We start from the raw sequence: 12,177 nt of genomic DNA on the forward strand, positions 1-12,177 counted from the left end.
CATTGGGTCAAGGAGTTGTCCAAATCGAACCATACTCGGTATGGAGTATCTCATGTGTGTCTAAAGTGTAGAACAAAAAGAATTTTTGCTATAGCTTGCGTAGGAAAAAAGTTAATTTTTCGTACGGAAATTTGCGAACTTCGCGGATAACGAATTTTAAAAACAGGTCTTTTTCGCATGGTCAAAAATTTTATGAAATTGAACCAAACTTGGTATGGAGTATCTCATGTGTGTCTAAAGTGTAGAACAAAAAAAATTTTGCTATAGCTTGCGTAGGAAAAAAGTTAGTTTTTCATACGGAAATATCGACTTTTTCGCTTATTATTAGCGTATTCTATTTTCAAAGATATAGAAGTTTCATTGGGTCAAAGAGTTGTCCAAATCGAACCATACTCGGTATGAAGTATCTCATGTGTGTCTAAAGTGTAGAACAAAAAGAATTTTTGCTATAGCTTGCGTAGGAAAAAAGTTAGTTTTTCGTACGGAAATTTGCTAATTTCGCGAATAACGAATTTTAAAAATAGGTCTTTTTCGCATGGTCAAAAACTTTATGAAATTGAACCAAACTTGGCATGGAGTATCTCATGTGTGTCTAAAGTGTAGAACAAAAAGAATTTTCGCTATAGCTTGCGTAGAAAAAAGTTAGTTTTTCATACGGAAATATCGCTTTTTTCGCTTATTATTAGCGTATTCTATTTTCAAAAATATAGAAGTTTCATTGGGTCAAGGAGTTGTCCAAATCGAACCATACTCGGTATGAAGTATCTCAAGTGTTTCTAAAGTGTAGAACAAAAAGACTTTTTGCTATAGCTTGCGTAGGAAAAAATTAGTTTTTCGTACGGAAATTTGCTAATTTCGCGAATAACGAATTTTAAAAATAGGTCTTTTTCGCATGGTCAAAAATTTTATGAAATTGAACCAAACTTGGTATGGAGTATCTCATGTGTGTCTAAAGTGTAGAACAAAAAAAATTTTGCTATAGCTTGCGTAGGAAAAAAGTTACTTTTTCATACGGAAATATCGCTTTTTTCGCTTATTATTAGCGTATTCTATTTTCAAAAATATAGAAGTTTCATTGGGTCAAGGAGTTGTCCAAATCAAACCATACTCGGTATGAAGTATCTCATGTGTGTCTAAAGTGTAGAACAAAAAGAATTTTTGCTATAGCTTGCGTAGGAAAAAAGTTAGTTTTTCGTACGGAAATTTGCTAATTTCGCGAATAACGAATTTTAAAAATAGGTCTTTTTCGCATGGTCAAAAATTTAATGAAATTGAACCAAACTTGGTATGGAGTATCTCATGTGTGTCTAAAGTGTAGAACAAAAAGAATTTTTGCTATAGCTTGCTTAGGAAAAAAGTTAGTTTTTCATACGGAAATATCGACTTTTTCGCTTATTAATCGCGTATTCTATTTTCAAAAATATAGAAGTTTCATTGGGTCAAGGAGTTGTCCAAATCAAACCATACTCGGTATGGAGTATCTCATGTTTGTCTGAAGTGTAGAACGAAAAGCATTTTTGCTATAGCTTGCGTAGGAAAAAATTAATTTTTCGTACGGAAATTTGCGAACTTCGCGAATAACGAATTTTAAAAATAGGTCTTTTTTGTATGGTCAAAAACTTCATGAAATTGAACCAAACTTGGTATGGAGTATTCCCAGTGTACCTAGAGTGTAAGGCAAAAAGAATATTCGATGTAGCTGGTATTGGTGCAGAAGTTATGTGTTTTAAGTGTTGCTTGGTTTTTTTTTTAAAAATCATAAATATAGACTTAAAAATGGGTGGGACGCCTTTCGAGCGTCAAGATTTTTCGGTGCTCTCCCCACCTCCTCCCCTCGTTTTCTCGCCCGTGTTTTCGTCTCGCATTCTTTCGCTCGTGTCTCGCGTTCTCTCGCTCGCCTCTAGCTCGTCTCGCGTTCTCTCGCGTTGTCTCGCTCGTCTCTCGCGTTGTCTCGCTCGTCTCTCGCGTTGTCTCGCTCGTCTCTCGATTCGGTCTTTTGGTTTGAGTCTATGATGTGTGTTTATGATGTATGATTTGTTTATGTTGACTTTAGTTTTTTTGAATGAGTGTCAAAAAAAAGTCAAAAAGTCTTATTAGAGGTTCATTTTATTCTTAATACTCATAGATAGACACCTTGAATTTTGCTCACAATAGCAAAAAAAGCACTGTCTCCTATTAGTATAAAGATGTTCATGTACCTCACGTAAAAAAGACTTTATGCGGATATGTGGACTCGTGGAACACTCTGGCGTCTTCATCTTCAATGGGCATGTACAAGCATAAAAGTTTAGTTTTTTAGTCTGGACATATGCAACTTTGAACGCACGATAGTCTGGACATAGGCTTTTTTAAACGCACGATAGTCTGATCATGAACGCACGAAAATTCTTCGTGCGTTCATGATCAGACTATCGTGCGTTCAAAACGGCCTATGACCAGACTATCGTGCGTTCAAAGTTACATATGTCCAGACTATCGTGCGTTCAAAATTGCATATGTCCAGACTATCGTGCGTTCAAAATTTCATATGTCCAGACTATCGTGCGTTCAAAATTGCATATGTCCAGACTATCGTGCGTTCAAAATTGCATATGTCCAGACTATCGTGCGTTCAAAATTGCATATGTCCAGACTATCGTGCGTTCAAAATTGCATATGTCCAGACTATCGTGCGTTCAGAATGGCATATGTCCAGACTATCGTGCGTTCAAAATTGCATATGTCCAGACTATCGTGCGTTCAAAATTGCATATGTCCAGACTATCCTGCGTTCAAAATTGCATATGTCCAGACTATCGTGCGTTCATTTTTTTCCAGACCGTGTAATTTTGAACGCACGACGCCACCATGTGCGTTCAATTCGGATACTTTTTTTGGAAATAGGTAAAAACATGTCCAAAATGGTTCTTTCAGTTCAATTTTTTAATTTCATCGCCGATTATGGTTGAAGTAGACTATTGTACTATTGTACTAAAATTGACGACTTGATGACCAAAACAATTTTCGGTGATCGGAAATGTTCGGATACTTTTTTTGGAAATAGGTAAAATCTAGTCCAAAATGGTTTCGGTCAGTCCAATTTTTTCAAAATCATCACCAAGTATGGCTAAAATGGAGCATACCCACCAAAAGTGAGCAGAATTGGACAAAAAATGACAATTTGGTCACCAAAACAATGCTCAGTGATCGAAAAAGTTTAGATTTTTTTTGGAAATAGGTAAGAACTTGTTCAAAACGGTTCGCTCAGTCCAATTTTTTAGTCTCATCGCGTTTATGCTATAGCTAAAAAGGAGCCTACCCACCACAAATGAGCACAATTGGACCAAAATTGACGATTTGGTGTCCAAAACAATGTTCGGTGATCGAAAATGTTAAGCCTGATCGAGCGCGGATAATTTTGGGAAATAGGTAAAAACATGTCCAAAATGGTTCGTTCAGTTCAATTTTTAATTTCATTGCCAATTATGGCTAAAATAGAGCATACTAATCAAAAATGAGCACTATTGTACTAAAATTGACGACTTGATGACCAAAACAATTTTCGTTGATCGGAAATGTTCGAATACTTTTTTTGGAAATAGGTAAAAACTAGTCCAAAATGGTTCGGTCAGTCCAATTTTTTAATCTCATTGCCATTTATAGCTAAAAAAGAGCCTACCCACTAAAATGAGCACAATTGGACTGAAATTGACGATTTGGTGTCCAAAACAATGTTCGGTGATCGAAAAAGTTAAGCCTCATCGAGCGCGGATACTTTTTTGGAAATAATTGAAAAATTGTGCAAAATAGTTCGCTCAGTCCCATTTTTTTCTATTCATCCCCAATAATGGCTAAAGTGGAGCCTGCCCACCAAAAATAAGCACAATTGGACTAAAATTTACGGTTTGGTCACCAAAACAATGTTCGGTGATCGAAAAATTTCGGATACTTTTTTTGGAAATAGGTAAGAACTTGTTCAAAACGGTTCGCTCAGTCCAATTTTTTAGTCTCATCGCGTTTATGCTATAGCTAAAAAGGAGCCTACCCACCAAAAATGAGCACAATTGGACCAAAATTGACGATTTGGTGTCCAAAACAATGTTCGGTGATCGAAAATGTTAAGCCTGATCGAGCGCGGATAATTTTGGGAAATAGGTAAAAACATGTCCAAAGTGGTTCGTTCAGTTCAATTTTTAATTTCATTGCCAATTATGGCTAAAATAGAGCATACTAATCAAAAATGAGCACTATTGTACTAAAATTGACGACTTGATGACCAAAACAATTTTCGTTGATCGGAAATGTTCGAATACTTTTTTTGGAAATAGGTAAAAACTAGTCCAAAATGGTTCGGTCAGTCCAATTTTTTAATCTCATTGCCATTTATAGCTAAAAAAGAGCCTACCCACTAAAATGAGCACAATTGGACTGAAATTGACGATTTGGTGTCCAAAACAATGTTCGGTGATCGAAAAAGTTAAGCCTCATCGAGCGCGGATACTTTTTTGGAAATAATTGAAAAATTGTGCAAAATAGTTCGCTCAGTCCCATTTTTTTCTATTCATCCCCAATAATGGCTAAAGTGGAGCCTGCCCACCAAAAATAAGCACAATTGGACTAAAATTTACGGTTTGGTCACCAAAACAATGTTCGGTGATCGAAAAATTTCGGATACTTTTTTAGGAAATAGGTAATAACTTGTCCAAAACGGATCGCTCAGTCCAATTTTTTCATTTCATTGCCACTTATAGCTAACAAGGAGCATAGCCACCAAAAATGAGCACAATTGGACTAAAATTGACGATTTGGTGTCAAAACAATATCGGTGATCGAAAAAGTTAAGACTCATCGAGCGCGGATACTTTTTTGGAAATAATTGAAAACTTGTCCAAAATAGTTCGCTGAGTCCAATTTTTTTAGTTCATCCCCAATAATGGCTAAAGTGGAGCCTGCACACTAGAAATGAGCAGAATTGGACTAAAATTGACGATTTGGTCACCAAAACAATGTTTAGTGATCGAAAAAGTTCGGATACTTTTTTTGGAAATAGGTAAGAACTTGTCCAAAACGGTTCGCTCAGTCCAATTTTTTAATCTCATTACCATTTGTAGCTAAAAAAACCTACCCACCAAAAATGAGCACAATTGGACTAAAATTAACGATTTGGTGTCCAAAGCAATGTTCGGTGATAGAAAAAGTTAAGACTCATCGAGCGCGGATACTTTTTGGAAACAATTGAAAACTTGTCCAAAATAGTTCGCTCAGTCCAATTTTTTCATTTCATCCCCCATAATGGCCAAAGTGGAGCCTGTCCAACAAAAATGAGCACAATTGGACTAAAATTGACGATTCGGTCACCAAAACAATGTTCGGTGATGGAAAAAGTTCGGATACTTTTTTCGGAAATAGGTAAGAACTTGTCCAAAACGGTTCGCTCGGTCCAATTTTTTCATTTCATAGCCAATTATAGCTATAATAGAGCATAGCCACGAAAAATGAGCACAATTCGACTAAAATTGACGATTTGGTGTCAAAACAATATCGGTGATCGAAAAAGTTAAGACTCATCGAGCGCGGATACTTTTTTGGAAATAATTGAAAACTTGTCCAAAATAGTTCGCTCAGTCCACTTTTTTTCTATTCACCCCCAATAATGGCTAAAGTGGAGCCTACCCACTAAAAATGAGCACAATTGGACTAAAATTCACGATTTGGTGTCCAAAACAATGTTCGGTGATCGAAAAAGTTAAGCCTCATCGAGCGCGGATACTTTTTTTTGGAAATAATTGAAAAATTGTCCAAAAAAGTTCGCTCAGTCCAATTTTTTTCTATTCATCCCCAAAAATGGCTAAAGTGGAGCCTGTACACCAAAAATGAGCACAATTGGACTAAAATTGACGATTTGGTCACCAAAACAATGTTCGGTGATCGAAAAAGTTCGGATACTTTTTTCGGAAATAAGTAATAACTTGTCCAAAACGGTTCGCTCAGTCCAATTTTTTCATTTCATAGCCAATTTTAGCTAAATAGGAGCATAGTCACCAAAAAAGAGCACAATTGGACTAAAATTGACGATTTGGTGTCAAAACAATATCGGTGATCGAAAAAGTTAAGACTCATCGAGCGCGGATACTTTTTTGGAAATAATTGAAAACTTGTCCAAAATAGTTCGCTCAGTCCAAGTTTTTATTTCATCCCCAATAATGGCTAAAGTGGAGCCTGCACACCAGAAATGAGCAGAGTTGGACTAAAATTGACGATTTGGTCACCAAAACAATGTTCGGTGATCGAGAAAGTTCGGACACTTTTTTCGGAAATAGATAAGAACTTGTCCAAAACGGTTCTTTCGGTCCAATTTTTTCAATTCATAGCCAATTTTAGCTAAAAAAGAGCATAGCCACCAAAAATGAGCACAATTGGACTAAAATTGACGATTTGGTGTCAAAACAATATCGGTGATCGAAAAAGTTAAGACTCATCGAGCGCGGATACTTTTTTTGAAATAATTGAAAACTTGTCCAAAATAGTTCGTTCAGTCCATTTTTTTATTTAATCCACAATAATGGCAAAAGTGGAGCCTGCACACCAAAAATGAGCAGTTTAGACAAAAATTGACGATTTGGTCACCAAAACAATGTTCGGTGATCGAAAAAGTTCAGATACTTTTTCCGGAAATAGGTAAGAACTTGTCCAAAACGGTTCTTTCGGTCCAATTTTTTCAATTCATAGCCAATTGTAGCTAAAAAACAGCATAGCCACCAAAAATAAGCACAATTGGACTAAAATTGACGATTTGGTGTCAAAACAATGTTCGGTGATCGAAAAATTAAGCCTCATCGAGCGCGGATACTTTTTTGGAAATAATTGAAAACTTGTCCAAAACGGTTCGCTCGGTCCAATTTATTTCATAGCCAACTATAGCTAAAAAGGAGCATAGCCACCAAAAATGAGCACAATTGGACTAAAATTGACGATTTGGTGTCCAAAACAATGGTCGGTGATCGAAAAAGTTAAGCCTCATCGAGCGCGGATACTTTTTTGGGAATAATTGAAAACTTGTCCAAAATAGTTCGCTCAATGCAATTTTTTTATTTAATCCGCACTAATGGCTAAAGTGGAGCCTGCACACCAAAAATGAGCAGAATTGGACTAAAATTGCCGATTTGGTCACCAAAACAATGTTCGGTGATCGAAAAAGTTCGGATACTTTTTTTGGAAATAGGTAAGAACTTGTCCAAAACGGTTCTTTCGGTCTAATTTTTTCAATTCATAGCCAATTATAGCTAAAAAAGAGCATAGCCACCAAAAATGAGCACAATTGGACTAAAATTGACGATTTGGTGTCAAAACAATGTTCGGTGATCGAAAAATTAAGCCTCATCGAGCGCGGATACTTTTTTGGAAATAATTGAAAACTTGTCCAAAACGGTTCGCTCGGTCCAATTTATTTCATAGCCAACTATAGCTAAAAAGGAGCATAGCCACCAAAAATGAGCACAATTGGACTAAAATTGACGATTTGTGTCCAAAACAATGTTCGGTGATCGAAAAAGTTAAGCCTCATCGAGCGCGGATACTTTTTTGGGAATAATTGAAAACTTGTCCAAAATAGTTCGCTCAATGCAATTTTTTTATTTAATCCGCACTAATGGCTAAAGTGGAGCCTGCACACCAAAAATGAGCAGAATTGGACTAAAATTGACGATTTGGTCACCAAAACAATGTTCGGTGATCGAAAAAGTTCGGATACTTTTTTCGGAAATAGGTAAGAACTTGTCCGAAACGGTTCGCTCAGTTCAATTTTTTAATCTCATTGCCATTTATAGCTAAAAAAGAGCCTACTCACCAAAAATGAGCACAATTGCACTAAAATTGACGATTTGGTGTCCAAAACAATGTTCGGTGATCGAAAAAGTTAAGCCTCATCGAGCGCGGATACTTTTTTTGGAAATAAATGAAAACTTGTCCAAAAAAGTCCGCTCAGTCCAATTTTTTTATTTAATCCCCATTGATGGCTAAAGTGGAGCCTGCACACCAAAAATGAGCAGAGTTGGACTAAAATTGACGATTTGGTCACCAAAACAATGTTCGGTGATCGAAAAAGTTCGGATAATTTCTTCGGAAATAGTTAAGAACTTGTCCAAAACGGTTCGCTCAGTCCAATTTTTTCATTTCATAGCCAATTATAGCTAAAAAGGAGCATAGCCACTAAAAATGAGCACAATTGGACTAAAATTGACGATTTGGTGTCAAAACAATGTTCGGTGATCGAAAAAGTTAAGCCTCATCGAGCGCGGATACTTTTTTGGAAATAATTGAAAACTTGTCCAAAAAAGTTCGCTCAGTCCAATTTTTTTTATTTAATCCCCAATAATGGCTAAAGTGGAGCCTGCACACCAAAAATGTGCAGAATTGGACTATAATTGACGATTTGGTCACCAAAACAATGTTCGGTGACCGAAAAAGTTCGGATACTTTTTTGGAAATAGGTGAAAACTTGTCCGAAATGGTTCGTTTAGTCCAATGTTTTTAATTCATACCCAATTATGGCTAAAGTGGAGCCTGTCCACGAAAAATGAGCACAATTGGACTACAATTGACGATTTGGTCACCAAAACAATGTTCGGTGATCGAAAAAATTCGGATACTTTTTTTGGAAATAGGTAAGAACTTGTCCAAAACGGTTCGCTCAGTCCAATTTTTTAATCTCAACGCCAATTATAGCTAAAAAGGAGCATAGCCACTAAAAATGAGCACAATTGGACTAAAATTGACGATTTGGTGTCAAAACAATGTTCGGTGATCGAAAAAGTTAAGCCTCATCGAGCGCGGATACTTTTTTGGAAATTATTGAAAACTTGTCCAAAATAGTTCGCTCAGTCCAAATTTTTTTATTTAATCCCCAATAATGGCTAAAGTGGAGCCTGCACACCAAAAATGAGCAGAATTGGACTAAAATTTACGATTTGGTCACCAAAACAATGTTCGTTGATCGAAAAAGTTCGGGTACTTTTTAGGAAATTGGTAAAAACTTGTCCAAAATGATTCGTTTAGTCCAATGTTTTTACTTCATCCCCAATAATGGCTAAAGTGAAGCCTGTCCAACAAAAATAAGCACAATTGGACTAAAATTGACGATTTGGTCACCAAAACAATGTTCGGTGATCGAAAAATTTCGGATACTTTTTTCGGAAATAGGTAATAACTTGTCCAAAACGGATCGCTCAGTCCAATTTTTTCATTTCATAGCCAATTATAGCTAACAAGGAGCATAGCCACCAAAAATGAGCACAATTGGACTAAAATTGACGATTTGGTGTCAAAACAATATCGGTGATCGAAAAAGTTAAGACTCATCGAGCGCGGATTTTTTGGAAATAATTGAAAACTTGTCCAAAATAGTTCGCTCAGTCCAATTTTTTTATTTCATCCCCAATAATGGCTAAAGTGGAGCCTGCAAACTAAAAATGAGCAGAATTGGACTAAAATTGACGATTTGGTCACCAAAACAATGTTTGGTGATCGAAAAAGTTCGGATACTTTTTTTGGAAATAGGTAAGAACTTGTCCAAAACGGTTCGCTCAGTCCAATTTTTTAATCTCATTACCATTTGTAGCTAAAAAAAACTTACCCACCAAAAATGAGCACAATTGGACTAAAATTAACGATTTGGTGTCCAAAGCAATGTTCGGTGATAGAAAAAGTTAAGACTCATCGAGCGCGGATACTTTTTGGAAATAATTGAAAACTTGTCCAAAATAGTTCGCTCAGTCCAATTTTTTTCATTTCATCCCCCATAATGGCCAAAGTGGAGCCTGTCCAAAAAAAATGAGCACAATTGGACTAAAATTGACGATTCGGTCACCAAAACAATGTTCGGTGTTGGAAAAAGTTCGGATACTTTTTTCGGAAATAAGTAATAACTTGTCCAAAACGGTTCGCTCAGTCCAATTTTTTCATTTCATAGCCAATTTTAGCTAAAAAGGAGCATAGTCACCAAAAATGAGCACAATTGGACTAAAATTGACGATTTGGTCACCAAAACAATGTTTGGTGATCGAAAAAGTTCGGATACTTTTTTTGGAAATAGGTAAGAACTTGTCCAAAACGGTTCGCTCAGTTCAATTTTTTAATCTCATTGCCATTTATAGCTAAAAAAGAGCCTACTCACCAAAAATGAGCACAATTGCACTAAAATTGACGATTTGGTGTCCAAAGCAATGTTCGGTGATAGAAAAAGTTAAGACTCATCGAGCGCGGATACTTTTTGGAAATAATTGAAAACTTGTCCAAAATAGTTCGCTCAGTCCAATTTTTTTCTATTCATCCCCAAAAATGGCTAAAGTGGAGCCTGTACACCAAAAATGAGCACAATTGGACTAAAATTGACGATTTGGTCACCAAAACAATGTTCGGTGATCGAAAAAGTTCGGATACTTTTTTCGGAAATAAGTAATAACTTGTCCAAAACGGTTCGATCAGTCCAATTTTTCCATTTCATAGCCAATTTTAGCTAAAAAGGAGCATAGTCACCAAAAATGAGCACAATTGGACTAAAATTGACGATTTGGTGTCATAACAATATCGGTGATCGAAAAAGTTAAGACTCATCGAGAGCGGATACTTTTTTGGAAATAATTGAAAACTTGTCCAAAATAGTTCGCTCAGTTCAAATTTTTATTTCATCCCCAATAATGGCTAAAGTGGAGCCTGCACACCAGAAATGAGCAGAATTGGACTAAAATTGACGATTTGGTCACCAAAACAATGTTCGGTGATCGAAAAAGTTCGGACACTTTTTTCGGAAATAGGTAAGAACTTGTCCAAAACGGTTCTTTCGGTCCAATTTTTTCAATTCATAACACTTTATAGCTAAAAAAGAGCATAGCCACTAAAAATGAGCACAATTGGACTAAAATTGACGATTTGGTGTCAAAACAATGTTCGGTGATCGAAAAAGTTAAGCCTCATCGAGCGCGGATACTTTTTTGGAAATTATTGAAAACTTGTCCAAATTAGTTCGCTCAGTCCAATTTTTTTTATTTAATCCCCAATAATGGCTAAAGTGGAGCCTGCACACCAAAAATGAGCAGAATTGGACTAAAATTTACGATTTGGTCACCAGAACAATGTTCGTTGATCGAAAAAGTTCGGCTACTTTTTAGCAAATTGGTAAAAACTTGTCCAAAATGATTCGTTTAGTCCAATATTTTTACTTCATCCCCAATAATGACTAAAGTGGAGCCTGTCCACCAAAAATAAGCACAATTGGACTAAAATTGACGATTTGGTCACCAAAACAATGTTCGGTGATCGAAAAATTTCGGATACTTTTTTCGGAAATAGGTAATAACTTGTCCAAAACGGATCGCTCAGTCCAATTTTTTCATTTCATAGCCAATTATAGCTAACAAGGAGCATAGCCACCAAAAATGAGCACAATTGGACTAAAATTGACGATTTGGTGTCAAAACAATATCGGTGATCGAAAAAGTTAAGACTCATCGAGCGCGGATACTTTTTTGGAAATAATTGAAAACTTGTCCAAAATAGTTCGCTCAGTCCAATTTTTTTATTTCATCCCCAATAATGGCTAAAGTGGAGCCTGCACACCAGAAATGAGCAGAATTGGACTAAAATTGACGATTTGGTGTCCAAAACAATGTTCGGTGATCGAAAAAGTTAAGCCTCATCGAGCGCGGATACTTTTTTGGAAATAATTGAAAAATTGTCCAAAATAGTTCGCTCAGTCCAATTTTTTTCTATTCATCCCCAATAATGGCTAAAGTGGAGCCTGTACACCAAAAATGAGCACAATTGGACTAAAATTGACGATTTGGTCACCAAAACAATGTTCGGTGATCGAAAAAGTTCGGACACTTTTTTCGGAAATAGGTAAGAACTTGTCCAAAACGGTTCTTTCGGTCCAATTTTTTCAATTCATAGCCAATTATAGCTAAAAAAGAGCATAGCCACCAAAAATGAGCACAATTGGACTAAAATTGACGATTTGGTGTCAAAACAATATCGGTGATCGAAAAAGTTAAGACTCATCGAGCGCGGATACTTTTTTGGAAATAATTGAAAACTTGTCCAAAATAGTTCGTTCAGTCCATTTTTTTTATTTAATCCACAATAATGGCTAAAGTGGAGCCTGCACACTAAAAATGAGCAGAATTAGACAAAAATTGACGATTT

The sequence above is a fragment of the Convolutriloba macropyga genome, chromosome 10 (assembly GCF_964194025.1).
Source record: "Convolutriloba macropyga chromosome 10, txConMacr16.3, whole genome shotgun sequence".
Lineage (NCBI taxonomy): Eukaryota > Metazoa > Xenacoelomorpha > Acoela > Convolutidae > Convolutriloba > Convolutriloba macropyga.